The 27177-nt window shown below is 41.6% G+C and overlaps 1 protein-coding gene and 1 long non-coding RNA gene across 3 annotated transcripts in view; one reads left to right on the plus strand and one right to left on the minus strand.

The window, feature by feature from the left end:
- LOC117087306 lies at positions 1-25609 on the plus strand. Its single transcript, XR_004438752.1, has 3 exons — positions 1-91; positions 17707-17826; positions 25528-25609. It is a non-coding gene; the product is annotated as an uncharacterized LOC117087306 (long non-coding RNA).
- Positions 1-27177, minus strand: part of CLIC5 (chloride intracellular channel 5) — a 119449-nt gene that overhangs the window by 72317 nt on the left and 19955 nt on the right. The gene's annotated exons all lie outside the window — the stretch shown is intronic.

Raw genomic sequence — 27177 nt, forward strand, 5'->3', positions numbered from 1 at the left:
CCCTGAAGTTACCTGCCTCTTTGCCTGGGAGACCAGTCAGATGTCGGACCCTCCCTCCAGGCGTTAAGTTATGGAAACACGACATGACTGGGTTAGTATACTGGGCTCTCTGAAGGTACTGTCCTGAGAGCTCCTGATGACCATGGCTGAGCAGTTCAGTGGCTTAGCAGTCTACCTGTGTGCAACCTCTAGTTCTTAGAAAGCCTCCCTGTTGCAGGATAAATAACTGGCTTGCAGCTAACTCCTTCTTTTCATTGTTTAAAATAAACACCCGTTGTCTCAGGGTTTCTATTTGTATAGCAGAGAGAAAAGTGTTTTGTGGGTGTTTTTTGTTTGTTTGTTTGTTTTTGCCAACCAACATACCAATATATATAAAATGAACTAAACCCTGTAGACATATATTCCTTTTACAATATAATCACTAGTACTTGATCCTCAAAAGCAAAATACTATGAAAACATGTTCATCAATAGCAGAATAGGTGGCCGGGCACAGTGACTCATGCCTGTAATCCCAGTACTTTGGGAGGCTGAGGTGGGCGGATCACCCATGGGATCAAGGGATCGAGATCATCCTGGACAACATGGTTAAACCCGATCTCTACTAAAAATACAAAAAGTAGCTGGGGGTGGTGGCATGTGCCTGTAGTCCCAGCTACTTGGGAGGCTGAGGCAGGAGAATTGCTTGAACCCAGGAGGCGGAGCTTGCAGTGAGCCAAGATGGTGCCACTGTACTCCAACCTGGCAACAGAGCGAGACTCCATCTCAAAAATCAAATCAAATAAAATAAAAATAAAAAGCAGAATAGTTGATTTCAGTGTGATACAACCATATGATAGAATAGTATACAGCTATTAAAAAGCATGAGTTGGATTCTTATGTATTATTCTAGAGGGAGTGTCACAGTAGGAGAAAAAGGCAAGTGAAAAAGTAATATGAACAGCGTGATCCTTTTTTGTACTTAAAAACAAAACCCTGTATGTGTTTATGATTGTGTGTGTGTGTGTGTGAGAGAGAGAGGATATATATGGTTTTATATATAAAACCACTAGGCTGCTAATCAGAAATCCTGGGTTCCTGTCCTGATGCTCCCCTGAGGAGTGGGAGCTGGTCATCTCTGGGCCTCTGATACCTTCTCTGCCTATCACTCAGAGTGACAACAAGGGTCAAAAGAGACCATGTGCATAGAAGGGCTCTGACCAGTGGAAGTGATTATGTGATTATAGCTTCCAGGCACCTATGGAGAGATGAAGGTTAATATAACAATTATATCATATATAGGGCAGAATGAAATAAATGGTAAATAGGAGACCCAACAATATGTTTTTCACGTCTTGGGAAGCAGTGTTTACTATTTTATATATATATATATATATATGGAGAGAGAGAGAGCGTGCCATAAAGAGAGAGGAGTTGAGGGCAGGACCTGATACTGATAACATCAGTTTCTTCAGGTGGGTGCATTCAAGGGGTGTGTGAAAGAAGAGTCTTCATATTTTCTTTATGTGGTTTCAAGCAAAGAAATATTTCAAACCCTTGGGAACAGATATGTTTCAAAATTCAAGGTATTTTGGAATGTAGAAAGGTAACATGTGTGGATATACATGTAACCCCATCCCCACCCCCTGCAGGCTCTAGGACACCACACTGCTGTAATCAAGTCTCATATAATCACATCTCTGCAGCACTAAGCAGGGTAAAGAGAGACTACAAATAATCTCTAAAGTTCAAGGCAGTTTTGCCTCCAAGTGAATTTCCACAAACTTATCAAAGAACTTACAGTTTTCAGAGCTTTTTAAATTTCAGGATTACAGATAAAGGATTGTAGACTTATATATTTCTTTAAGGTTTGAGTTGTCACAGTCATCTTGTATTTTCAATTTTAAAACAAATAAACTAAAAGGGAGGTGACAAAAAAGGAAAGAATATATGAAGGGGAAAACCCCTCTGATGTGCCCTTGAGTCCCTTTACTTTTGCCTCCAAAGGCTCCGATTTAGAACTGGAGAGTGAGCAGGATGCAGCTTTGGTGAGGCACACACAGGGGACAGCTCCTCTCCAGTCCTGACCTGGGGACTGGAGACCCAACAAATTCAAGCCCACTGGCCTGCCATGTAGTAGATACAGGAGAATGGCAAATAAAGATGAAAGAAAGACTTTCAATGAACTAGAAAGTAACTTAGGTGCCAAGAAATAACCAGATCCTAAAGTGATACCCATGTGGCTCCTGTCATTCAACATGAAAGTGAAACAAAAGTATTTCTGTCAAAGTTCAAATGCGTATTTTAACTTTGGTCAACAGGGACCGTCCAACACACATATAGATGGCATCCCCAGTCCAGTGTGCCAGGAACCAGTGTTGCCCTCAGATTCTCACTGGGGCAGGCAAGTGTTTGTTTCTGTCTAGGTCTCTATTAATATAGACATTTCTTTTAAATATATATGCATATGTATACAGTTGTGTTGCTAATCTTAAAAAAAAATCTTGAAAGGTGCTTTAAATCCAAGTATTTCAGATTACAAAGAACAAGACAATATGTTACCTGTCAATCTCTAAGTTGCAACTGCTGTACATCCTGAGCCAAGTTAGTTGGAGCCTTCATTTCTCTTACTATGAAAAAGGGGTACAGTACCATTCATCACCTTCACTTGAAAGGTATACAATGTAATTAAAACGTGCTTAAAAGTCTTTGGTTTAATTTATGTTGTAAATTATAAATAGCCTATTTCTCTATGTTATATAGGTAAAGGATCAGGGCCTGAATGTCATAAAGGGAATGTAAATGATCAGTGGTGGAAAAAAACCACCAGGCTTGGAATCAGAAATCCTGGATTCCTGTCCTGTTGCTCCCCTAAGAAGTGGGGGCTGCTCATCTCTGAGTCTCTGACACCTTCTCTGCCTATCACTCAGAGTGATAGCAAGGGTCAAACCTTGTGAGACCATGTGCATAGAAGAGCTCTGACCAGTGGAAGTGATTATAGCTTTCAGTCACCTATGGAGAGATGAAGGTTAATATAATAATTATATTATATGTAGGGCAGAATGGAATAAATGGTAAATAGGAGACTTAACAATATGTTTCTCATGTCTTGAGAAGCAGTGTTCACTACTGGGAGGGACACTGGAAAAGTGTCCTTTCATTTTTATTAATTCCTTGGTAGATTTGGTTTTTGTCTGCTTGTTTATTTCTTTGTTAAATGTGTAGGGTGAGTAACCATCCCAGGTTGCCTAGGACGGGGCGGGGGGGATTCCAGGACTTTCAGGGTTTAAAACTGGGAAGGTCCCTGGCAAACTGGGATGAGTTGTTCACTCTATGTATGCGCATTTCTACTTTCAGAAAAGAATTTGAAGGCATGGTTAAACATAGAGGCTTACACTTAATAAAAGTTGGTGCAAATGTAATTGCTGTTTTTGTCAATGGCAAACTCATTCATACAATGCCTATGCACAGACAGAGTTTATTCAATTCAAAGCAATTAAAAATGTCAAATAACCTCTTCTTAGTACTTTCGGTTCATCGTACTACAATTTTATCCTTCACTGGATCAAATGTAGTCATTCTCAGTATTAATAATCACTCCAGACTCTGTCTAAATGTTCAAATGGGTGATGGACATTGTAATGGCATAGACCAACAAGGTTTCCTAACATTAACTAGAATAGACAAAAGGCAGCTTCTCGGGAAAATAACACTAACAACTACAAAGGGATATTGTTGATTCTTTCCAGGGCTGGACGTTACGTGTGTACTGTACGTATGCAATGTGCATATTGTCTTCCCATGTTTGGTTGACTTTTCATTGCTAAATGAGTAATGTAGTTCATACAGATCTGCCCATATATCAAAAGAGGAAATTATTTCCTTTCAGGGCTTTGTCTTTTGCAAGAAAGTTGTGATTAAACTATACAGATGATTTATAATACATATTTGCAATAAATATGTATTTTAAATAAACAGACTGGGTGATTATTTTTATTTCATCCTTGAATAACAAGGACTATGTTAACTTTTTCATTCTTTATTTTTGATTTTGTGGCCTTTTGTATTTTGCATCCTTTTCCCTATGTCACTACTTTAGGCTGTTTATAGTGAACCATAAACCTCTTTTTATCAAATTCCAGTGCAAACTTTAATGACAAGCATATTGTAATTATTCTTGCTACATTCAAATTGTAAGGAATAAAAATAGTATGTGACTTTTTTTGAAAGATGATCTTCTAGTTGCTATTTCAACAAACCTCCCAGATCCGGAGCCCAGTTAACTTCCCTCCATCGTTTGTAAATTAAAAATAATAAATGCGTACAATAAAATATCCTAAATTATTTCTTTGGCCCTTTTGAGCCCATACTCAGAACCCTCGAAAGACTTTGCACTAATAATAAAATCCAAACTCCTTGAGCTGCCTCTCAGGGACCCTTAATTTCTTTTTCCAGGGTTATAAATGCTCCCCTTTCAAGGCCTCTTCCCCTGCCTCCCCTCCCCTCTACGCAAACTGCTTGCCCACCTCTTCAATTAGGCTCGGATTGCCTATGTCTGCACTTTTGTTCATGTCATTTCTCTCTTCTGGACAGCATTATCTGTCTCTACTTTCAAATACTAACTCAGACCCCACCTTCTCTGGAAAGCCTCTTCAGACTACTTCTATTAGAATTATGTTGTGTATAGTTCATTTCATTCATTTACTTGGCAAATACTAAACATCAAAAATGCATAGGGTGCTGTTTGTTCTAGGTGCAAGGGATGCCCATTGGGTCTCCACTCAGTGTCTTTCCCTGTCGCTTGCTGCAGTGGTGGGGCTCCCCTCTGGAAGCAACAGAGCAAGACGACAAAAGACAATAGCAGGGAAGCTCCTGGGCTTTGGGTCTGACTAGACTTTGCCACTTACTAGGGTTGTAATCTTGGGAAAGTTTCCTGGCTTCAGTTTGCTCATCAGTAAAGTAGAAATATGATGTGGTACTTAAAAAGTTGTGGTGAGAATTAAAAGAGATTGTCCATGTAAAGCATTTAGGGATAGTTTGTGGTGCAAAATAAGTGCTCAATAAACGGCACTACATTATGATCTCATACCTGGTCTGACCCATCCATTATATTGCCTCTGCACATGGTGCCTTTTTTTCCCTCAGTGCTTTCCACATCCAAGAACATAGTGTTGGGCTTCCTCATCATTGTGTGATAAAATACTCTTCTCTCTGACTAGGGATGGCTAACAATGAGTGATTCCTGAGCAGGCAACATAAGCATTCCAATAAAAATATATGTAGGAATTCTTAAATATTTTATATATTTCAATGAAAGTCTATGGGGATTCTAGGAAGTATTCAACAATATTTGTTGAGAACTTCCAGGATAGTGGTTCTCCAATGTTAGCACACCTCAGAACCATTTGAAAGCCTTGTTGAAACACAGTAGGTCCAGGGTGGGGGCCAAGAATTTGCATTTCTAACACTTTTCCAGGTAATGCTGAGGCTTCTGGTGTAGGGTCCACACTTGAAGAAAAACTGTGCTAGAAGTTGGGATTGAAAATAATTATGAGGCCAGGCACAGTGGCTCATGTTTGCAATCCCAGCATTTTGGGAGGCTGAGGTGGGTGGATCACCTGAGGTCAAGAGTTCGAATCCAGCTGACCCACATAGTGAAACCCCATTTCTACTAAAAATACAAAAATTAGCCAGGCATGGTGGCACATGCCTGTAATCCCAGCTACATGGGAGGCTGAGATAGGAGAATGTTTTGAACTCAGGAGGCAGAGGTTGCAGTAAGCCAAGATCACACCATTGTACTCCAACCTGGGCAACAAGAGCAAAACTCCATCTCAAATAATAATAATAATAATAATTATGAGAGAGTTGTGGATCAGCCTTCCAAAGGAGCTCAACAGCCAGGGTTTGAAAGAAATGCACAACAGGGTGGGATACACAACAGCTACGGGTTAGGTTAGATAACACTAAGTGGAGCTCTGGTTCCATTATTAACTGAGACATAACCTTGGACAAGTCATTTACCTCCTCTGAGCTTTGTTTTCCTTATTCGTAATGTTAGAATAAGAATCTTCCCTTCATATCTCACAGTGCCATGAGGACCCAGGACACATGTATTATATGTGCTGACTGAAGACCAATCTTCAGAGTTCAGGGGAAGGAGCATTTCCTCCCTTTTTTCCAGTCCAAAGTACCTCTTTGAATAGACAAGAGACCCTCTAAGCAAGTCACATTCTTTCCTCATTCGCTAAGGCATTGTTCAATATCTTAAAGACTGAACTAGCTGAATAGATTCCCTGGTAACTCAAAACCTTAAAGCAGCTTTGAATTAAGAGCCTGTCTCTGAGAAGTGACATTTAGGAAAGGTCTACTAAGGTTATGTGGCCTCCACCCACTCTTCCAGCCTTCTGCCTTGTCCTGAATCACATTGGTCTGACAAGATTAGATATTCCTACTGCATAAGATTAGCACCTGTGAAAAATCATTCTCCATGAATCACATTTTAATGCCCTGGCCTCAGTTTTTACAGTCACTAGATGAAACAATCACCAAAAATTTCTACTGCATTTTCTATTTAAAAATGTTGATGGCATTGTTCATTATATTTTTGAGTGATCGCCACACACTACGTATAAACCACCACGTGAGAAATGGCCTTACAGATTTTAGGTATTAGACCGTTGTGAAATGCATCATAGTATTCAAATATTTTCTCACATTCTATAGGTTGTCTGTTTACTCTCTCTGTTGATAATTTCTTTTGCCGTGCAGACTTTTTTTAGTTTAACCAGGTTCCACTTATCAATTTTTTATTTCTGTTGCAATTGCTTTTGGGGACTTAGACACTTTTTTTTCTTTTTGCCAAGGTTGATGTCTAGAATGGTATTTCCTAGGTTTTCTTGTAGGAATTTTATAGTTTTAGGTCTAACAGTTAAGTCTTTAATCCATCTTGAGTTAATATTTGTATGTGGTGAAAGTAGGGATTGAGTTTCAATCGTCCGCATATGGCCAGCTTGTTATCCCAGCACCATTTATCGAACGGGTAGTTCTTTCTCCATTGCTTGTTATTGTCAGCCTTGTTGAAGATCTGGCCTTAGGTGTGGGGCTTTATTTCTGGATTCCTTATCCTGTTTCATTGGTCTATGTGTCTGTTTTTATGCCAGTACCATACTGTTTCAGATAGCAAATAAAGGCAGGAATATAAAACCAAATACTGCATGTTCTTTACTTACAAGTGAGAACCAATCATTGAATACATATGGCCATGAAGGTGAGAACAATAGACACTAGGGACTACTAGAGGGGGCAGAATGGGAGTGGGGTGAGCACTGGAAAACTACCTATTGGGTACTATGCTCACTACCTAGGTGACGGTGATCATTTATATACCAAACCTCAGCGATGTGGAATTTACCCATGTAGCAAACCAGCACGTGTACCCCCAAAACAAAAATAAAAGTCGAAAAAGGAGAGAGATGGCTTTAGAATTTATCGCCACAAAGAAAAGAATACTTAATGTTAAGGGAAAATGCTACTGATAACATGTTGCGAATAGAGCATGCTGCAAAATGTATAGGTTGTTATGATTCCAATAATTAAAAAAAAAACTAGAAAGAAACCAAAACATTATCAAAACTTATCTAATTACTTTTATAAATAGAAAAAAATACTTTTCAAAGTAATTCAATGACAGGGAATTTTAGCTTCTCCAAGAAATTGTCTTATTTCACTCTCAAAAAGAGAACTCTACAACTCACTGTGTTTTTTTTCCCCTCCTTGCCTTCTAAGAAGCTCAAAGATCATTATTTGAAGCATGCATTGACCCTTTTCACAGGTTCATTTAGTGCTTATTTTCATTTTCTGTTCCGTTTTGTTTTGTTTTGAGACACGGTCTGTCTCTGTAGCCCAGGCTGGAGTGCAGTGGTGTGATCTCGGCTCACTGCAGCCCCAATCTCCAGGGCTCAAGCGATCTGCCCACCTCAGCCTCCTGAGTAGCTAGGACTACAAGTATGCACCACCAGGTCTGGCTGATTTTTGTATCTCTTGTAGAGATGTGGTTTTTCCATGTTTCCTAGGCTGATCTTGAAATCCTGAGCTCAAGCAATCTGCCCACCTCAGCCTCCAAAGTGCTGGAATTACAGGTGCGAGCCACTGCAACTGGCCTTATTTTCTGTCTTATTGCTATTTCATTTTATACACATTTACTTATTAGATGAGTAGTATCTTCTTACAGTATATAATTTCTGAAATTGTGAAACATCCTGAATTTTTACAAACTAACTAAGGAGCCAGAAGTAAGTAATATGTAAGTTCCAAGAAAATTAAACAATTAGCTTCTAAATATACCTGAAAAAGTAATGTAGTTTCTCAAGGCTTGTGATTTGCAACCAGGGAGTTTAAGCAGTGGGCAAATCTGATTATATAGTTGTCAAAGACCATAATGGATATTACATTCCTTTTCTGTAAGCAGTTGATCCTCAAAAAGATACAACGTGGACTCCCTTAGTTACCACCTCTGTGGGTGGCTGGCCTAGGTGGGAGGAAAACCCTGCACTTTCATATTGCTGTTGGATTTTGGTGGCCATCTACCAAGGGAACCACTCTGGAGGAAGACTCTATGTCTGATAAAATACAGGGGACAGGCCAGGCGCAGAGGTTCATGCCTATAATCCCCGCATTTTGGGAGGCCAAGGAGGGTGGATCACCTGAGGTCAGGAGTTCGAGATCAGCCTGGCCAACATGGTGAGACCCCATCTCTACAAAAATACAAAAAATTAGCCAGGCATGATGGCAGGTGCCTGTAATCCCAGCTGCTTGGGAGGCTGAGGCAGGAGAATCTCTTGAACCCAGGAGGCAGAGGTTGCAGTGAGCCGAGATTGTGCCATTGCACTCCAGCCTGGGTGATAGCGGGAGATTCCATCTCAAAAAAAAAGAAAAAAAGAAAGAAATACAGGGGACAGTCAAGGATGACACTGAGGTTTTGATCTCAGAACGTTGGAAGACGGCAAAACCAATGTGAGAAACGGGAAATGTGAGGGAGCCCAGCTTTAGGGGAAGGTTTCTGTGTAAGAAGAGGTAGCTGTGGAACCTGTAGGTTAGAAAGGTGAACAAACTGGACACCTAACCATGCAGTGGCTGTGATTCTGGTGCTGACTCCATCTTATCAGTTTGGGTCTCTAGGGGCATGTCCTTGCTGCTCCTGCTTGGGACTCAGTATCTTCAGGAATCGAGTTCGTCCATCTCTAAGGCGTTTCCAGTCCTTTCAGTGGATGAATTCATGATATAAATTTTTTATACAGTCATGAATTGCTTAATAATAGGGATGCATTCTGAGAAAGGGATCATTAGGTGATTTTGTCATTGAGTGAACATCATATGGTATACTTACACAAACCTAGATAGTTCCAGCCTACTACGCACCTAGGTTATACAGTGTAGTCTATTGTTCCTAGGCTATAAACCTGTGCAGCATGTTGCTCTATTGAACACTGTAGGCTACTGTAACACAATGGTAAGCGTTTGTGTATCTGAATATAGAAAACGCATAATAAAAATACAGTATTGTAATTTTATGGGACACTGTCTTCTATGGGGTCCGTCGTTGGCTGAAACGTTATTATGTGGTATGTGACTCTGCAACTCATGAGACATTTTACACATGGAGATAAAGACTTGGGTCAACTCTGTTTGTCTCAGATTGCATGGCTGCATAGATGAGTGGTTTTAATAAGGGACATTTAAGAAGTCAATGATTCGCTTTTATTACTGACTGACACTTTTATCTCTTGTCTGGGAATCAGTCTAAATGACATGCATTTGGAGTTTGTAAGAGCTGAAAGAATAATGATAAATCCAGAAATGGAATAAGTCTTGGTAAAAGGTGAGAAACGATTCAAGCACAAGGTGCATTACTGAGCCTGGTTGCCTACTTTTATGAGCTGCACAGGGAAAAGCCTGCAAGGTCAGGGAAATGGAAGAAAATGAAATGCCAATAAAATAAAGGAGCTGGGCTTCCTTGTAACATACATTCAGTGAGAGCCCATAATGCTCAACAAATCTGTTAAATCCTCAGACCTCTACACAGGGACTTTTTCACAGCCTGACCTCACCCGATCTAAATTTCATGCAGCAGCAAAGGGAGGGAGGGAGGGTGAGAGGAATGCCAGGGAGGACTTTGTTAGCATTCTTATTAGGAAGCCATAAAAATGCATACATTCTAGGACAGGGTGTGTGCTGTCATGCACAGAGTCACCAAAGTGTCATCAAACGAGTAGTGTCCCTATACTATCTAGTGGGGGTTGGGGTTGGGTGAGTGATGTTAATATACAGCCTTCAGGACAGGAAGAGGAGTGCTTGGCACAGGACACACCATTGAGAATAGTTTTGTAACAATCGGCTGGAAGAGTGAATGTGGCATTCCTTATAGCTCCGCTCTGGCTACCCTGCTCCTGCATATCATGGCCTTAGGAGTTACAGATGCATGGGACCTCTGAGGAGACACATAGAAGAGTTAGGTATGGACTGGCTGGCATGTAGGCAACAGGTAGCACAAGGTAGGTTGGGGGAATGCCTGTGTAAAGAGAGAATATAGACAACTCTTCATTCATTCATTCATTCAAATGTATGCATACACCCATTCACTCACTAAATATTTCCTCACCTGATAAGGGCTAAGAACCTGCCTTAGGGCCTAAAATATAATGCCTTTCTCAGATAAGTCTTTTATACCCTTCTCCCATTTAAATTAGTCCTCCAGTTATTTCCTTAATAGCACTTTTTATCACCTGAAATTACTCGACTCATTTATTTGTATCTTCTCTGTCTCATCCACTAGAACACAAGACTCCTTCAGTCAGGAACTATATCTCTTTTGTTCACTGTTGTAGTCCCAGCACTAAGAACAATGTCCAGTACACAGTAGGGCCTCAGAAAAACTATTTTTTTGAATGAAAACATCATCACAGAGATGAAAAGAACCTGGGCCCTTCAAGAAAAGCATCAAAGAGAGTGTGGGAAAGCACTTAGTGGAACATAGTAAAGGAAAGAGAAAACCAGTACAAAAATTGAATTGGTTTTCCCCTAGAGATTTAAAAAAGTACTTGGGATTAAAAGACAAATAAAACATTAGAGGAGCCATCAGTGCATTTGTGCCTTGTGCTCAAGATGAGAGGGGTGTGTAGAAATAATTCTCGAGTACTTTCCAGGCCCCCTGGCCTGGGAGTCTGCTGTCTTCAGTTCCACGATGCCAGTGCTGTCACCTGTGCTATCCCTGGACTCACCATGCTGGGGGTGGAAAAGACACATGACAGGAGCTCCGGAGCCCAGCCTGACATTGACTTCTACCTGGCTGTGTGACTTTGGGACAAGACACTTGACTTTGGGTGCTTCAGGTCTTCTCTACCAGTAAAAGGAGAATGACACTTGTACTAAGTGCCCCACCTCCACGGTTTTGTTTTGAGGTCCTAGGTAACGTAGTATGTGTGCTTCATAAACTGTGAAACAACATACAGACGTTTGCAAATGACAGGTCACCAGGATGCTCTCCCCTGGCTCACTGCAGGGCAAGGCTTCTTTCATGGTCTTCTTGACTTCGCTGGGGCTAGTTACCCACAAAATAGAGTTCTGATGGTGGACTTTAAAGGAAAAACATAAGTCATTCAGCGAGTAGCTTTGTTTACAGCCCTCTGTTCAAAATCACTCATGAAGAATTCATTGAGGTTTCCAGGATGCTTTCTTTCTTTTCAAAGATGAGACAACTGGGGCTCAAGAAATATTTCTTTCCCTCCAAAGACATCCATTGAGCAGCTCTATGGCTGGCACTGTCTTAATACCAGGGAAACAATGTCAGTAACTGCCATCCTTGACCTCATTGCTGCCTCACGGGGAAGACACAGAACATTTCGCACACTCTTATACTCTTGTAAGGCAACGGAATCTGAGCAGTGACAAAGTACATGGGAGAAAGGAAAACACCCAAGAGAGACACCGAAATTAGCTTGGTCATGCTGGAGGGAGGGCCTGAAAAGGCCTCCAGAAGCTAAGCCCTGGGAAAGAGGATAAGGAACATCCACATAGAGAGGGAAACCTGTGGGAGAGGAGAAAGAGCCTGGCCCCTCTGGGAGGGTGGCCCCTCAGTGTGGTTGTCACTTGGGCAGTGAGGTAGGGAGTGGTAAGAGGTGGTCTGAGAGATAACAGAGAGCACATCATGAAGCAATTCACTCTACCTTCAGGGTTTAATCTCACATTTTCCAGTTTTCAGGGAAGAATCTAAAAGTTGCTATGCCAGTTAGTACAGCAGAGCAGGAAATATGTGTATTTGACCTCCTTGCTAATTTCTTCCCATAGGTACCTTTCTGTAAAAAGCAGGCTCATCCCTAAAACACTGTTTCAATAAGCTCTACGCAGTACAACAGTGAAGTGACTCCTTTCTTAGCAGCTGGGTTGGAAATGCCTGTGTGTCCCTCCAGATCTGCTCTCTACTCTCTAGCCTCACCACTCTGCTTGGGGCCTGGAGGCCAGCAGTGGGAATAGCATCAAGGGGCTCCCTGCCCTCTGGCTGCATTAGGATCAGAAGTCCTAATGCATGTGAAGTTGGGTATTTATTGCCTTGGCCCCATCCCTACCAGGCCACTCTGGGTTGACTGCATCCCTTTTCCAAAGGTCATCCTCCTTCCAGTGACTCTTTGGGTAAAGGGTCAGATCTAAGTAAAGGGTCCTTGTAGTTGTTCTCCCATGTATAGGCCTCAATTATCTCTTGGTGCCTGATGTAGGTTGGCTGTGTATCCAACCAAATCTTATCTTGAATTGTAGTTCTCATAATTCCCACATGTCATGGGAAGGACCCAGTGGGAGGTAATTGAATCATGGGGGCAGGTCTTTCCCATGTTAGTGAATAAGTCTCAGGAGATCTGATAGTTTTATAGAGGGGAGTTCCCCTGCATAAGTTATGTCTTGCCTGCCACCATGTAAGATATGACCTTGCTCCTCATTCACCTTCCACCATGATTGTGAGGCCTCCCCAGCCATGTGGAACTGTGTAAGTCAATTACACCTGTTTCCTTTATAAATCACTCAGTCTGGCCGGGCGCGGTGGCTCAAGCCTGTAATCCAGCACTGGGAGGCCGAGACCTCACGAGGTCAGGAGATCGAGACCATCTGCTAATGAAACCCCGTCTCTACTACACTAGCCACGCCTGTGTCCCAGCTACTTAGGCTGAGGCAGGAGAATAACCCACAGAGCTGCAGTGAGCTTCTGCCACTGCTCCAGTTGGCGACAGAGCGAGACTCCGCCTCAAAAAAAAAAAAAAAAAAAAAAAAAAAAAAAAAAATCACTCAGTCTTGGGTATGTCTTTATTAGCAGCATGAGAACAGACTAGCACAGTGCCTTTAACCCTGCTCATACCCTGAGATCCTGACACACCATCATTGATTTCCCCAGCATCACTGGATTCTTTGGTGTAACAAGAATGCGGGTTGGTCAGAATCCTTGGTACCATTGAATAAGGCTACCCAGATGGTGAGGAGCACTAGGATAGGAGTCAGGAAACCCAGGTTCTGCTCCCAGCTTGGCCTCTGATTAGCTGTGTGACTGCAGGCAGATAAAAATCCTGCCATGCATTCATTCTGATGAAAGGACATTGTAGCCTAAGAGGGTAGTGATTTCTGCAAATAGAAAGGGTAGAATTGTCTGCTCCAGCTTTTTGTGAAGGTGCCTTAAGGGCCACTTTGGGGTCAAGAAGGACACAGCCAGGATAAGCCAGAGAAGGCCTTCTTTAATCTTTTTTTCTATAGTAAGGCTCCACACATGACTTAGTTGACATAAAAAAGAATTCCTTGCCACCAGGAAACACTTGAAAACAACTGGGCTCAATTAAATTATGAAGTCCCTTTTGGTTTTCAGAGCTGAGATTTCCTCTGCGCTCATTCACTGGGTGGAGAACCTGGTAAGGATACAATCTCCACTGCATTCCACAAGTACAGCAACTAGTAGCTAAACCACTTGTGGGGTCACTTAATTGCTTCGATTATAAAGAGGCAGTAAATGTGACCTTGCCCAACATAAAGGAGTCTTGTGCAGGGACAGAAGACCCTGGGATCATATTGTCTGTACACAATTCCAGGACAGCATTAACCTGAGTCATTTTCCATGAACTACTCACATGTATCAGTGGCAGTGTGTCCACTTGAAAGTCAGTGTGTCTCTTGTGTTGCCCATGGAACTGGAGACCTGATACTCTTTCATTGGCAGCCACTAGAAGATGCTGAGAATAGCAACATGAGTGGCACTGTGGACTTAACCTAAGCATTTGACCCCATTAACTTAGTTGGTATGTGGGAAGCTCTGCAAAATGTTTGCTTCCTAGAGATGTTTATTAACATCACTTCTCACTCTGCAAAACCTTTCCTGATAGTTGTCCTGCCAGAAGTTATGGCCCCTCCTTCTGAACTCAACATTCAGCACTATCTTCTGTTGCCCTTTAAAGTTAGATTCCTGTTGGTGTACACACTCAAGCTCTATCTCTTCTGCTAAACTGTGGTCTCCATTGGAGAAAGAAACATGTTGTTCACACGTCTATATTCTCTATAGTGCCTTGCAGACAGATGAAATCCAGAAAATGTTTATTGATTTGTTAAATGACAGTCAGGGTTGACCTGTGAGGGAAATATAAGATACATTTTTGTGTTGTTGTTATAATCACAACACTGAAGTCTTAGCCTATTCAGGGTGCCATAACAAAATCCTGCAGATTGGGTGGCTTAAACAACAACAACAAAATTCTTTTTCACAGTTCTGGAAGCTGGGAAATCCAAGATCAAGATGCCGGCTAATTTGATTGCTATAGGGGTCTTCTTCCTGGTGTGCAGATGGCTGCCTACCAGCTCTGTCCTCACTTGGTAGAGAGAGGGAAAGGGGGAGAGAGAGAGAGAGGAGAGAGAGAGAGAGAGAGAGAGAGAGAGAGAGAGAGAAAGAGAATGTCTCTCTTCCTCTTCTTATAAATCCCCCAACTCTATTGGATTAGGACTACACTCTTATGACTTCATTTAACCTTAATTATTTCCTAAAAGCACTATCTCCAAATACAGTCACATTGAGGATTAGGATTTCAACATATGAACTGGTGAGCACAATTTAGTCGATAGCATTCTGTCCCTGCCCCTCCCAAATTCATGTCCTTCTCACATGAAATATGCATTTATTCCACCCCAACAGCCCTAAAAGTCTTAACTCATTCCAGTGCCAATTCTAAAGTCTGAAGTCCAAAGTCCCATCTAAATATCATCTACATCAGGTAAGGGTGAGACCTGAGGTGTGACCCATCCTGAGGCAAAATTCCTTCCCAGCTGCAAACCTGTGAAATCAGACAAATTATATGCTTCCAAAGTGTAATGTTGGGATAGGCATAGGATAAACATTACAAAAAGTAGAAATCACAAGAAGAGAGGGGTGATGGGTTCCAAGCAAGTCCAAAATTAGCAAGGCAAATTTTATTTATTACATCTTAAGGTCTGAGAATAGTCCTTTTTAGTTTGATGTCCCACCTTCTTACCCTGCTGGGGTGGTGGTTCTGCCCCCATGACTCTGCCAAGTCAGGTTTCAACTGATTAAGTCTCAGCCATGTTAGGGAGGGCAATCTATTTTTCTCAGTCCACTAATTCAAATGTTAAACTCACAGATACATTCAGGATGTTTGATCAACTATCTGGGCCTCCCATGGCCCAGTCAAGTTCAAATGAATTAATCATCACAAGGGGCTTTAGGAATCATCTGATCCAGCCACCTTTCCAAAGCATGAATCCCTGTGGCTACTTGCCATTAAAAAACCTGAGGAGATTCATGCCATGCTTAACTATTATCCTTGTTTTAGCAGGGTTCTACTAAATTGCCTTCAAAGGTTACATTTAGATTAAAATTAGAAAGAGTATGAAATCACACCATAAGCATTTTGAGAAGAAAGGCTGCTGCCGACTTCTCAAGTTCCTCCCTTGTGCTTTGTGATGCTGGCCCAGCTTATAGTGTGAGCACAGGAGGGCAGATCCTTTCCAGGTCAAGACAAACCGGGTTCCCGCCAAACTCTGACCTCTGGCGGGCTCAGTGCAGCTGCAGCCACTGGCAGAGGGGGAATGTCTGAGGAGAAAGCTAAAGGCCAGTCTCAGTCTATGAGGCCTGGGTTCTGAGTACAGAGGGTCAGTACCGAGGGTCCAAGGCTCTCCCCTTCCCAGGCAGCAGCATGACTCCCCTGCCCCCATGGCTAGAACTGCTCTGCAGCCTGGAAGTGCTAATGTGTGGGATTCCATCTGCCCATCTAGGCTGCATTTGACATCCATTTGAACCTTGTTTCACTCTTGTCAAAATGTTGGGAGGAGGAAGAGACACATAACAGGACTGACTCTGACACTGAGTACTCTCCCCACCCCACTGACGCTTTCCAGGTGGTGTTTTAGGAGAACATCGTCTCCTTTCCTGATTGTCATCACTAAGACCTGAGACACCCTTTTCCAGCTTCTCCAACAATTAGCCTCAGCATCCTGTGGAAGCTGTATAGCTCTATAAATATTCTAATTCCTGATATGATCTCTGTAAAAAAAGGTGATATCATTTTGGCTAGGAAAATTCAGAATTGCTTTGAAATTGTGGTAAAAACATTAAGAAAAATCCCCAAATTGAAATGTAGATCAACGGAAGTAGTTTTCTAGATTCACCACTTTTCTGTGCCTAATATTACTGTTTGACCAGTATCTCTAGTGCTGCCTTCACAACATCGTACTCATGACGTTAATAAGCATATAAGTCAGGTAATATGGTTTAATTTGAATGGTCAAATGAGAAAGTCCCACCTTGCTCTTTATAGCAATCACTGCAGTGGTTCTGTTTTGCAAATAGGGCATATTAAAATTTGCCAGAAATTAGCTGGAGCAAGGTAGGCATCCCATTAAAGATACCAAACTTCCCCAATGGACAGAGTTGCAGGGAAAGTCATATCTGCCCTTTACAATGGGAGGCAATAGCGAAAATACCAGCCCTGGGCTAGCGATGTGAGAAACTTCAGCATCAGGACATTGATGGCTAAACTCTGAGTCTATCTAAGTTTAGGACGATTAAACAAAGTTGATGAGCATCCAGAAAAGTCAAAATAAAACTTGTGTTTGCAATATAATGGGTAAACTCTGGGTGTTTCTGTATATCTATGATGGGATTCATCTCAAATCCATGCACTCTCTCCAGCGACATCTCCATCCATATATGCCTCTTTGTTCTTGAGAGGGAAGTGTAGAATAGGAGCTTGGAAGTGAATCCCTATGCACAAGACCCTGCTTTTCCTCTGAACCAGGCAACCTTGGGGAAGACATGGAGTTTCTCCCTGCAACTCTTCTCCTCATCTGGAAAGTTGGGTCATGTGAACAGACCTGTTAGGACAATTAAATTATATAATTATTCAAATATTCTTTCTGGGCTACTGTGTGTTTTACAAATGAAAGGTATTGTTAAGCTCAAACAAAACAAGGCTAGACTTTTTGCACTCATCGGAATGCCTCACCCTGTTTCACTGTAGGCAGCACCAGTGCCCTGCTATTACTTTTTAAAGTGGTTTCCATTCATGTTTAAGTCACTAGTTTCCATTCCAGCAATAGGTCGGCGAGTTAGGGACAGCTAAAAATATAACTGCCTAAATGAAACAAAGAATCCTCCATCTCAACTTTTACTGTTTTTTTTTCCCTTTTGTTTTAGAAAACCACTTGAGTTGGCCAACAAGTGCCCAAGTGTGATAGAAGGATGGTGGGTTTCACATCTCACTCCCATTAACCATAAATGTGTAGTGTCACACAAGCTCTTTGAGCCTGCCAGCAGGTGAGTTTCTTTGTAGCGAAAATTTAAATAATAATGTTCACACTACAGTATGGGTGAATTCTTCTGAAAACCCCTGTTACATAGTAAGGGTGTTCACCTTGCCTTAGAAAATATACTGATGCCAAGTCCAAGATCAGAAATGTGCTCTTAATCTAAGTTTAGGAAGATTAAACAAAGTTGATGAGCATCCAGAAAAGTCAAAATAAAACTTGTGTTTGCAATATAATGATAACCTTGGAGTATTTCAGACTGTCAGCTCCCTTAAGTGGCACACAGATTGTTGTTTGATTGGTGTGATGTCAGACAAACCTGGATTCAAGACTGGGTTCTTCTACTACCAGCTCGTGATCTTGGAAAAGGGACTGGATCTCTGAAACTCAGGTTCTTTTCATGTGAAATAGACCTATATCAAGTCTCTCCTCAAGCTGTCCATGTGAGGATAAGATGAAGCACCTGACTACTGTTATTGTGGATGTGGGTGGAGGAACATTAGCTCAAGCCACCCGCAGCAGACAGACCCTAAAGTTATCCGCAGATCCGCTTGCCTTCTGGCATCCATGCCTTGTATATAATCCCTTCGAGTGTGAATAGGATCTATGGCTTGTTTCTAGCCAACAGAATATAGTAAAGGAAAGATTTTCTGCAGATGTAATCAAGACCTTAAATCAGTTGCTTTTGAATTAAGCAAAAGAGAGCTATCCTGGGTGGCCTTACTGGGTGAAAGCTGCTAGAAAAGAGATTCTTGCTCGCCCTAAAAAGGTAAGCTACTATCATGTGAATTTCCTGTGAAGAGGGCCAGGTGGCACTGTACTGTAGGTGGCCTCTAGGGACTGAGGGCCTCAATCCTACAACTGCAAGAAACTGAATCCTACCAACACCCACCAGAGCTTGGAAGAAGACTCAGAACTACAGACAAGGATGCAGTCCTAGCTGACACCTTGACTGTAGCCTCTGAGATACAGAGCAAAGGACCTAGCTAAGCCATTGTCAGATTCCTGACCCATAGAAACTGTGAGATAAGAAAGGTATTTGTTTTAAACCGCTAAATTTGTGGTAAGTTGTTACACAGCAATAGCAAACTAATACACCACTATTTCCAAAAATCATTTCCTAAAGACAGGCTTGTACTGGAGGAAGATGGGGTTTACTCATGTCCCATCTACAGAACTGATGAATGTAGAGATGAGGGAAGGAAAAGAAAACTTCTTCAGACACATCTGAGAGTGGGTATGTGTGAGCAGTGGAAAGAGAGGTTAATGAGACAGAATGTGAGGAACTCAACACTGATACTTGACAGCCTTGTCAAACACAGCTATTGGGTGAAACTGTGTGAATCTGTAACGAGATTTTTTAAAAATCAGACTTTAATTGTTATGTTGTGGATTTGTGTATACCGTCTACTTCCTAAAAGGTTTTAGGGGCACTGAAAATCAAAACAACTTATGATAATAGCAAAAATAATTAACAAGAGGAAAGATGGGCATCAGAATAAGGTTGATAAAGGGCAGTGATAGAAGAGAAAGTTTTATCAAGAGTTCCAGAGGCTGTGAGGCAAGCCCCTTCCCCACTCTCAGTGGTATCAGCTGCTCACACCTATAAAGTCCACCTCTAAATCGGACTCTGCCTTGGGGGCCTCGTCCTCCATTTCTCCACATCCTGTGGGATACACTGTGATGCCCCACACATAGGAGATACTCAACAGATGTCTAGTGAAATGAATTGTTGACCCAGCTCATTTCTAACAGGCAACTTTTCCAGAGAATGACAGCGAATGTGTACTCTCTGTGTTTGAACGCTGTGTGATGTTAATTAGAGTGCCTGCAAGTCAAAACGAGAATGACAGTTTATTTAAAAAAAAAAAAAATTTCAGTGGGGGACCTGAAAGTGAAAACAAATCCTTCATGGAGAGATTCTTTATTGAAGAGAATTTTAGAAGGACCACAGAATTCAGTCCTGCCCCACTACCAATCCAATTCCCTGCGTAAACCTACATAGTGTGTGTTTATGCCTAACAGATACATATGCATCATATGCATGGGTGGCCTGTATGTGAATGCAGAAATGCCTGTGTATTTACATGTCAGCATATCTGCTGTAAGTCAGTGTTTCTCAACCCTATTTTCATTATCACCTCCCTCAAGGAACCTTTGTAAACACGTTTCCTTAATTACCCTTTATATAGACGTAATACCACAGATACACTGTATATCTATTTAAGGGCTATATGTATATATTTGTGCTTTATATAATTTTTGCCCCATACAAACTAATTCTATTCCCTTTGGGGTGATAATTACCCCTCTGCCTTGAGAATACATGGTCTATATGTGCATCTGTGTATCTGTGCATATGTGTGCCTGTGTGTGCACATACACACAGACACACACACACAAGCTAACTGGGCAGAGGTCTGAAAAGCATTTTGAGATATTTGAGGAGAGGTTTCCCATCAATAACCAAAAGAGCAGTTCTGGTCCAGTGATTCTTGTAGGAAACAGATGCTAACAATTAGAAAACCGGAAAACTCCAGTTAGTCCTGAAGCTCACTGAGAATGACCTGGTTTCCAAATCTTCAGAGATGGGGGAGATTTTATAAGGCCATATGAGCAGAAAACATCTAATTGTTCATAAAAGGAAAATGTCTGAAATTCTAATGTCTACATTGCCACTGCAAACTATGAAGTTCTTACATCTATTTTAAAGTAACTGAGCAAAATACATTTTGGACAAAAGGGAACCATTAGCATGTTTAATATTTTATAAATATGATCACCATGGTGGACAAGACTTTATTCAACAATCAATCAAACTCTGAAAATCTCATTTGCAACTCCAAATGCTTAGCTTTTTTTTTTTTTTTTTTTTGAGATGGAGTCTCACTCTGTTGCCCAGGCTGGAGTGCAGTGGCCGGATCTCAGCTCACTGCAAGCTCGGTCTCCCGGGTTCCCGCCATTCTCCTGCCTCAGCTTCCCGAGTAGCTGGGACTACAGGTGCCCACCACCTCGCCTGGCTAGTTTTTTTTTTTTGTATATTTTTAGTAGAGACGGGGTTTCACCGTGTTAGCCAGGATGGTCTCCATCTCCTGACCTCGTGATCCGCCCGTCTCAGCCTCCCAAAGTGCTGGGATTACAGGCGTGAGCCACCAGGCCCGGCCAAAATGCTTAGCTTTATACAAAGACTTGTAGAGAATGTGGAAGTAAAGATCAATGCATCTGCTTTCAAACATCTTCAATTCAATTTTGTTACAACATAAACCAGATAAATATCTGAGGACCTCAAATTTGTGTGAGTTATATCAACTACAGGACACAGGAGAGAAAATCCCTCTCTTGCTACTCTGAGTAACTGTAGCACTACAAAAGCACAGCATCGTTCAATCACATTTCTAACCCTGACAAACTTTCACATAACAGAGGTACTGACCACTTTCACTTTTCCTTTTAAAATAAAACTGTAAACTAAGGAGAAGGTAAAAACACGGGCCACTAGAGTGGGAACAAACTTGCTAACAATTGCTATTGGTTAATGTACACTTACTACGTGCCTAGTACTATGTGTTGGGCCCAAATACATGAATATTTTCTATAGCAAGCCCTGTGGAAATCATTCAGCCTTTGTTAAAATACATCCGTTTATGGGAAACTCACCACCTTTCTCAAGATATCCCATTGCCCTGTTGGGGAAGTTTTATTTTAAGAAAGTTCTTTGATGTGTTAAGCTAAAGTTGGCTTCTCCACTTAAAATCTTAAAATCAACCCTCAGCTTTTTTCTTGAGATTGACACAAATAAGTCAAATCATTTCTCCATGTGGTTGACTAAAGGCAGGGCTCATGGTCAGCAGATATCCCCACCAAGACCACATCTCCAGTGAAGCCTGACCAAATGGGAATTCAACAGGCTGAGGGTAAGGATAATAGTTAACTGTCTTACACGTTGTTACTCAAGTAGTGAATGACATGAGTATTAAACTGGGCATTTATTTGCCTATAGGTGATAGACTGAATAAAGAAAATGTGGTACATATACACCATGGAATACCATGCAGTCATAAAAATGAATGAGATCGCGTCTTTTGCAGGGACATGGATGAAGCTGAAAGCCATTGTCCTCAGCAAACTAACACAGGAACAGAAAACCAAACACTGCACGTTCTCACTCATAAGTGGGAGCTGAGCAATGAGAGCACATGGACACAGGGAGGGGAACAACGCACACCAGGGCCTGTTGCGGGGTGAGGGGTGAGGGGAGGGAACTCAGAGGATGGGTCAATAGTTGCAGCAAACCACCATGGCATACGTATACCTATGGAACAAACCTGCACATTCTGCACATGTATCCGGGACTTAAAGTAAAAAATAAAAATTAAAAAAAAATTGGCCATGTATTACCCAATGCCATGTCTCAAGAGTGGTGACAGAAGCAGATAAATCTGGGCAAGTAAAGGAAGTTAACTGGGCATAGTGTCCATGGACCCACAGAGGGTGCCCAGCGCCTACACCTTCGACCTCCCTCCAACCACTGCTGAAGCTTCCTTCACACTTCCTATCCTCGACACTTGGTCACAGTTAGGTCTGCTCTTGCCCTCACCCATTTACTCTCTCACCAGAAAATAATTAAAGGGAACTAATATATATATAATGTATATTATATATGATATATTATATATATTATATACATTACATATCATATACATTAGAACTATAATGATATCTATATCAGCCCTTTTCCTTTTTAAATTTTCATATAAATTTGGGACATGTATAGTGAACAGGTTCTGTTAGTATATTCTCAATATTCAAGCCTACTATAGTATTCAGGAAAAGGGATGGGAAGAAAGAAATTAAAGAAAGAATTTTAAAAAAAACAAAACTCAAGGTAGCCAGGGAACACTGTTCCTTCACCCCCAGACACCAGGCAAACCACATTGGTCCCTTTAGCCACTCTTTAGGAGAGATGATAGGTTAGGAACATGTATAAGCTGTGTGGCCTTCAACAAGCCGCTTAATCATTAGTGCCTCAGTTTCCTCATCTATACAATCTTAATAATAGTATTTAACACATAGAGTTGTGGGGATTAAATGATAAATTCACATAAAGCTATTAGAACACGCATAGTAAGCATTTAGTCAATGTTAGCTGTTATTACTACTGTTCTTTTCCCTTGAAGGAGGCTTTCAGAAATTTTTATAACTTGATTTCACTCAGTGAGAAGCCTTCACTTGGGTAACAGAAGAGAGGATGGAGAGGGAGGAGAAAGAATTCACAGTGTGATCTGCTTTACACAGGCCTCCCAAGGCTGGCCCAGCAACCCAGATGATTCGGTGTTCATACAAGCCCTACCTACAATACTGGATTGACATTTCTGTTTTCTCTATTACAAGCATCCTAAATAATTTACTGAAGTTGTAAAATAAATCTTTGGTGCTAAATATCCTAATGAGACATTTAGAAGCACTCAAATTAGGTATTACAATTAATATCATAGGATCTATAAGACTCAAAAGAAAATTCCATTTATAATTTTTTTTCTAAAGAAATAATAATCTGAGACTGGATAAAGAAAATGTGGTACATATACACCATGGAATACTATGCAGCCATAAAAAGGAATGAGACGAAGTCCTTTGCAGGTACATGGAAGCTCAAAGTCATTATCCTCAGCAAACTAACACAGAAACAGAAAACCAAACACCATGTGTTCTCACTTATAAGTGGGAGCTGAACAGTGAGAACACATGGACACAGGAAGGGGAACAACACACACACACTGGGGCCTGTTGGGGGCTGGGGTAGGCGGAGGGAGAGCATTAGGGAAAATAGCTAACACATGCTGGGCTTCATACCAAGGTGATGGGTTGATAGGTGCAGCAAACCACCATGGCACATGTTTACCTATGTAACAAACCTGCACATCCTGCACATGTACCCCAGGACTAAAAAAAAGAAAGAAAAGAAAAGAAATAATGATCTGGGCTCTTTGTTGCAAACCACAGAACTCACACTTTAGCTAAATTAAGCAAAAGAGAAATGGGGTTAGAAAGCCAGTTCTTGGCTTCTGCCTTGAAGATGCTGGGCCTAAGAAGCATGTTCAAATGGCACCGGGTAGCAATGAAGTAGGACAAACGTCTACTACATACGTCAGCAACAAAATCTGTTAAAAAATACTCCCCAAATACAAACATATGAATAGTGGGCAGAAGTGCCCTTTATTATTACTTGTTGGCATAAGAAAGAACCAATTTCCTGCCAGATCGTGGCATTTGAGACTATGGAAAAAGGCCTGGAACATGAGGAAGTTAGGCATGCACACACACACAATGAAAGTGGCTAATGTGAAAGTTAACCAAAGTAACTTAACCAAAGCCAGAGACTATAAGTAGATTCCACGAGTTTATACAATCTGAATTAAGGCCAGGACCTAGCAGGCCCAGGAATGTGGTTCCATCTGTTTCATGGTTGAAAAATTCCCCAGAGAGGCCAAGTGTCTTGATCAAGGGTGTAGGGGAGTCAAGAGCAGAAACTGCCCCGAGTGTTTACCATTAGGAATGCGTGACCTCATAAGACAGTATTCTCCTTTCTCAGGTAATCTGTCCTTGGGAGTGGTTGTCTGGGGCCTCACAGAATGGCTTTCCTGTTTGAGTGGCTTGGCTGTCTCACCTGGTGTGCAAAATTGGTTTGGAAATGAGCTAATCATTATATTTTTCACATGGTGTCATCCTGGGAAGACCTGCTGTGAGTTCCCACTAGGGAAGACTAGCTACCTTCCCATAGGCAGGTGGCTATGTCCTAGCACACAGATGTTAGGATACTGCTCAGAGGAGCAGCATGTGTCAGCAGCACGTGGCTTGGCAGGAGCCAGGAGGCTAAGCAATAAATATTAAGGGAATGTTTTGTCAGAATAGCACCCCAAGTGCAGGGGAAGTGAGAGAAGGCATAGTGGTAGAATCAGGGAATGAGTTCTGCCTTCATCCAGATCTCCCACATGAGGACTTGGGTCTGCAACCACAGAAACCTTTCTATGGACCTGGCAACAAAGTCCTAAGCCTCAGCCCCTGTGAATATTTCAACACATGCAGGATAGGAATATTAAAAACCTGGATTCACACCAGAATGTTCTCCAAGTAATTCAGAGTGTTTCATTTTACAACTCAGCCCCGAGGTTGCCAGATCTCAGTGCTTCATGGAATGGACAGTGACAGGTGAATATGGCAACTCCCACTGAAGGCAGCTCCTCCAACCTAATCACCATTTACAGCAAAGGCCAAAACCACAGCTCCAGGCATCATGCCACATTCAGTTCAACTCCTTCTTAGTGGGGTACCTAGGTCAGGGGTCAACCCACACCTGTTTTTGTAGATGAGGTGTTACTAGAACACAGGTATGTCCATTTGTTTACATATTGTCTACAGCTGCTTTTATACTACAACGGCATTGTTGGGTAGCTGCAACAGAGACTGTATAGCCTTTAAGGTCTAAGACATTCACCCTGTGACTCTTTACAGAGAACATTTGCTGACCTCAACCTAGGCTACGGGAGCTCCAAGGCCCTTCACCAAGTATACTGTAAACTCCCTGAGAGCAGAGTCTTTTTGGAACCTCCCATGGGACCTTACACAGTGAGGTACACAGGAGAATCAAAGAATCAACTTTTAGAGCTGAAAGGGACCTCGGGTATCATTTTATCCAATCCTTTTATTTTAGAGATGAAGAAACCCAAGCTGCCAGTCGAAAATAACAGAATGGCAGAAAGCAGAACCAAAAATCAAGTTTCCTGAACTCCACTGTAATGCTCTATTACTTGACAATTGGTGAATATAAAATAAATGCAAAGATGGGTATGGATTTACACAGCAATATCATTTGCTGGGTACATAGTGTGTGCCAAATACTATGTGGATGTGGCTATTTCAGTTTTGGACCTCAAATCTCAGGAGAAAAATGTATTCATATAATATGAATTATATGAATACATATTATATATATACGTAAAATGTATATGTGTATCCTGTATATTATATGTGTGTGTATACAGTTGATTCTTGCAAAACACAAGTTTGAACTGCACAGACCCACTTATACATGGATAAGTATAAGTGAATCTTCCACCTCTGTCACCCCTGAGAGAATAAGGCCAACCCCTTCTCTTCCTCCTCCTCCTCCTCCTCCTACTCAGCCTACTCAATGTGAAGATGAGGAGGATGAAGACTTATGATAACCCACTTCCATTTAATGAATAGTAAATCTATTTTCTCTTCCTTATGGTTTTCTTAATAACATTTTTGTTTATCCCCTTACTGTATTGTAAGAATACCATATATAATGCATACAACCTACAAAATGTGTGTTGCTTATTCATGTTATCAGTAAGGCTTCCCATCAGTAGTAGGCTATTAGTAGTTAAGATTTTAGAAAGTCAAAAGTTATGCATGGATTTTCAACTTGTATGGAGGGGTTGGTGTCCCTAACTCCTATGTTGTTTGGAGGTTAACTGTATATACATAATACACACACATACTGTGTATGTCTGTGTAATAATAAGATGGTGCACATGCTCCTTTGAAGGAGACAGCCACCATGAGGGGAGGATCCATCTGATTTGTGACTTCAGGATCAACCATTTTCAGTTGTTAACACCTGTTCATCTGAACCCAGCTGATGGGAAGTCAGTACCAATCCCAAGGAGCAGAGCCATGACACAGATTGTCTTTGTCTTCCATCCCCGGTGTATTGGTTCGTTCTCATGCTGCTATGAAGAAATACCCAAGACTGGGTAATTTACAAAGAAAAGAGGTTTAATTGACTCACTGTTCTGCATGGCTGGGGAGACCTCAGGAAACTTTCAATCATGGCAGAAGGCACCTCTTCACAGGGCAGCAGGAGAGAGTATGAGTGACAGCAGGAGAAACGCCAGATGCTTATAAAACCATCAGACTTGTGAGACTCACTATCACGAGAACAGCATGGGGGAAACCACCCCCAAGATTCAATTACCTCCCACTGGATCTCTCCCATGACACATGGGGATTATTACAATTCGAGGTGAGATTTGGGAGGGGACACAGAGCCAAACCATATCACAGGGTCTCTTTTTCCAGCTCTTCATTGACCATCCCCCATGTCACAAACCTCTCATCAACTAGGTGCATCTGATAACCACTCTTTGAAATAAAGCCTGGGTATTCCTTCACTCCACAGTGTTCACCAACAAGCCATTCCCTTTGAGAGGCATTTTTCTCCCACTCTGGAATGAAAGGTGCCTCGCCCTAGTTAGAGCAATTATTGGCACGCAGATGGAAAATGTTTTCTGAGGAGTGTTAGGCCTAGATAAGCCTCTTATCAACATTTAGGGTG

Source organism: Trachypithecus francoisi, unplaced genomic scaffold (assembly GCF_009764315.1).
Source record: "Trachypithecus francoisi isolate TF-2019V2 unplaced genomic scaffold, Tfra_2.0 Lachesis_group10, whole genome shotgun sequence".
Lineage (NCBI taxonomy): Eukaryota > Metazoa > Chordata > Mammalia > Primates > Cercopithecidae > Trachypithecus > Trachypithecus francoisi.